The sequence below is a fragment of the Solanum pennellii genome, chromosome 7 (genome assembly GCF_001406875.1).
Source record: "Solanum pennellii chromosome 7, SPENNV200".
NCBI classification, from domain to species: Eukaryota; Viridiplantae; Streptophyta; class Magnoliopsida; order Solanales; family Solanaceae; genus Solanum; species Solanum pennellii.
Window position 1 is genome coordinate 27,257,356 of NC_028643.1, and position 3,254 is coordinate 27,260,609.

Sequence of the window (3,254 nt, forward strand, 5' to 3'; positions counted from 1 at the left end):
TTCTTAGAATACTCTTAGTTTAGTAATTTGATCATAGATGTTCTTGTGGTGATGACTTCCAGATTTTGGGGAAATAATAGATGTTGAATTTTAGAAGTTATTGAATTGTCTTTTATTAATGAGTTTAAGTCTTCCGCATTGCTTTATGTTGATATTAAATTGAAATGTTAAGGTTTAGATTGGTCGGTTCGCTCACATAGGAGGGTAAATGTGGGTGCCAGTCGTGGCTCGGTTTTGGGTCGTGACAGGCACAATCCTAATGATACTGATGCAGGGGGATTGCAGCAGGTTCGACAACCTGCATAGAATACACCACAAATTTATCATATACAAGAACTAGATCAAGAAGAAAATAAGTGGCAAAGAAAAAAAAACAAAACTAATTAAGCAACAAGAGCATGTTCCCAAGACAACTTGGAAAACTAGAGTTATGCATCAACAAGAAAATGTGCAGGAGGTTCAGCAGTTACTCAAAACAGAATGTTGCTACATTTAATAATTTTACTGAATTAGATAAGCAGGAATATGGTAAAAGTACATTAGGTAAGCAGTATATGAACAAGTCTACACCAAAGGATGATCTTGCTGCTCAACAATTAGAACAAACATGACATGTAGACCATGCACATATTAACATAGGTAAATTACAAAATGTAGTTACTCTACAAGGTATGACTCCTAAATCTCAATAACAACATCATTGTATTATTTGTGATACTAATTTCGTTTGTATAGAAGCGGGAGGAAGTGCAAAGATTAGTGTGCAGGGGAAGGAATTACACAGTGAAGGGTGGGTCGATGATGGGGAATGCATTGAGCTTAGAGCCCCTACTAGAAGTAGCAGCCCAACTCCTCTCAAGCATGATGCTGATGATAAGATACAAGGCACACCTCATATAGTGACCATCAAAAATCAGCAGCATGGTAAACTTGTTTTGCAGGAGCAGGAAAGGCATAGGAAAGGTGTGGCTTTTATATGCAGGAAGGAGAACTTTGAGTTCCTAGTGAGTGCAGCATCGTAACTCCTCTAAACATAATGTTGATAATCAAACTTCAGGTAAAGAATACTCTTCTGTAGGGCACATAACAAGTCATCAAAAAGGTAAGCGAATTCAACAGGAAAATAAAGGAACAAACAATCAAAGACATCAACAAGAAATTAAATAACCTCAGAATAGTAAGAACAAAAATAAGACAAGATTGAGCAAAAAAAAGAAGAAATGTCTTTAAGAAAAGACAACAAAAGGAACAGGCTAGTCGAGTTTATCAACATAAGCAACAAGAGATTGAGGAGGTAAATGAGCATAGCCATATAACTTCTAAGAATGAGTATGATGAAGATACTCAATCCTTAGACAGTAATTAAGATGAAGAGGAGGTTAAATCCACCATCCACACTGAATATGAAGAAGAAATACGAAGTTAAAGATAAACAAGGATTATCATAAAGAGGAAGGAAGACAAAAAGACATAATCTTAGTTCAGAGAACACTAGAAGGACAATGATAAGGGCTCGCACTAGATGCTTATGATAATACTTCAAGCCATGCATTAAAGCACTTATTATATGTTTTCCATGTCGTATAATGTAGATGCTACAAGATGTTTTTTCATCGTAGTAATAATGACTATGTCTAGTTATTAGAATAGGTTCTTTTATTTAAATAGACTTTTCTTGTAAAGTGGAGGGTCTCCCTAGTTTGTGTATTCTTAGTTAACTATGTATTAAGGGAGGAGTCCGGTCTGAGTGCTTAGTTTCTTTTTTAATACAACTTGATGTATAGGGTTGAGTTGACTAACCTTAGTAGGTTGGTCGACTCGTAACCCACCATTGGATCGGACGTAAGGTTCATGTCCCGCTCTATGTACTTTTAAATTTTAATAAATTATAAGGCATGGGGGTATTGCTCAGCCCCTGACCCACCACATGGGTCATTCTTTAATTAAAACAATTCTAACCCATAACCCAAAGACCTATATCCTTAAACCCTAAATAAAACCCTTACCTAGAAAACCCTAAACCTAAAAAAACCCTAAACTCTAAACCCTTACCTAAAACCCTAAATTCTAAACTTAAAACACTTAATCTTAAGAAAACCCTAAATCCTAGTAAAAATCTAAAATCATTTAAACCTCCTACAAAACCCTAAATCGTAACCCTAAGTCCTAAAATCTGAAAACCTTAACCTAAAAAGTGTAAAAAATACCCCCAAGCCCAATACCTCAAACCCTACTCTAAGATGTAAACCTTTCAAGCCCTAAATTTTTTATGTTAAACCCTATTAAAAACCTCTAAGTCCTAAGCCATAAACCTATAAAAACTTTAAAACCTAGATAAAACACTTAAACCTAAAACCCTTAGAAATCCTCAACCCTAAACCTTAAGAAATTAAAAATCCTATAAACCATAATGTAAACCATAAAAGTTGCTGAAAGTCCCTTCAAAACCCTGAGCTCTAAACCTGCTAAAAATCCATAAACCTTAAACCTAAAAAACACAAAAAGAAACATAAGCCTAAATGATTGAAAACCCTTAGAAACACCTAACCCTAAAAATCCCATATAAAATCCAAAAATCCCTACACCCTAATCCTTAACCTAAAAACCTTGATTACTAACCTAAAAATACAACAAAACCCGAAGCGCTAATCCCTAAATTCTAAAACCCCATAAGTAATACTTCACACTTAAAAATGTTAAAGAATACATAAACCCCTAAACCTAAACAACCTCTTAGTTATAAACCCTATAATCCCCTAAATTTTATATACCAAACTATAAAATATACAAAAAAAAATCCTAAGTCCTAAATTTTAAACCTATAAAACCCTACAACCCTTAACGTCAAGAACCCAAAGACCTAAACCCTAAAAACCTAGATAAATCCATTAAACAAACATGGTATACAAAAAATATCCTAAACCCTAATCCTAACCTAAAACCAAAAATGCTAAACCTAAAACTCTAAGAAACCCTAAATCCTATAAGTTACGAAACTCTAAATCCTAAAAACTCTAAAATAAAACCCAAAATGCTTAACCTAAAACCCTAAGAAACCCTAAACTGTCACGACCCAAAACCGGGGCCGCGACTGGCACCCACAATTTCCCTCCTATGTGAGCGAACCAACCAATCTAACCCTTATCATTTTAACATATATCAACAGAAAATAATGCGGAAGACTTAAACTCATTAAATAAAACAAATCAACATCTATTAATTCCCCAAAATCTGGAAGTCATCATCACAAGAAC

At 34.5% G+C, this 3,254-nt stretch overlaps 1 long non-coding RNA gene across 1 annotated transcript in view; it reads right to left on the reverse strand.

Moving 5' to 3' along the window:
* The window catches only part of LOC107025739, a 19,678-nt gene that overhangs the window by 6,790 nt on the left and 9,634 nt on the right, over positions 1 to 3,254 (reverse strand). Inside the window, exon 2 of the long non-coding RNA XR_001457446.1 lies at positions 2,861 to 3,058. This is a non-coding gene — a long non-coding RNA (uncharacterized LOC107025739). The remainder of the gene's footprint in view (positions 1 to 2,860; positions 3,059 to 3,254) is intronic.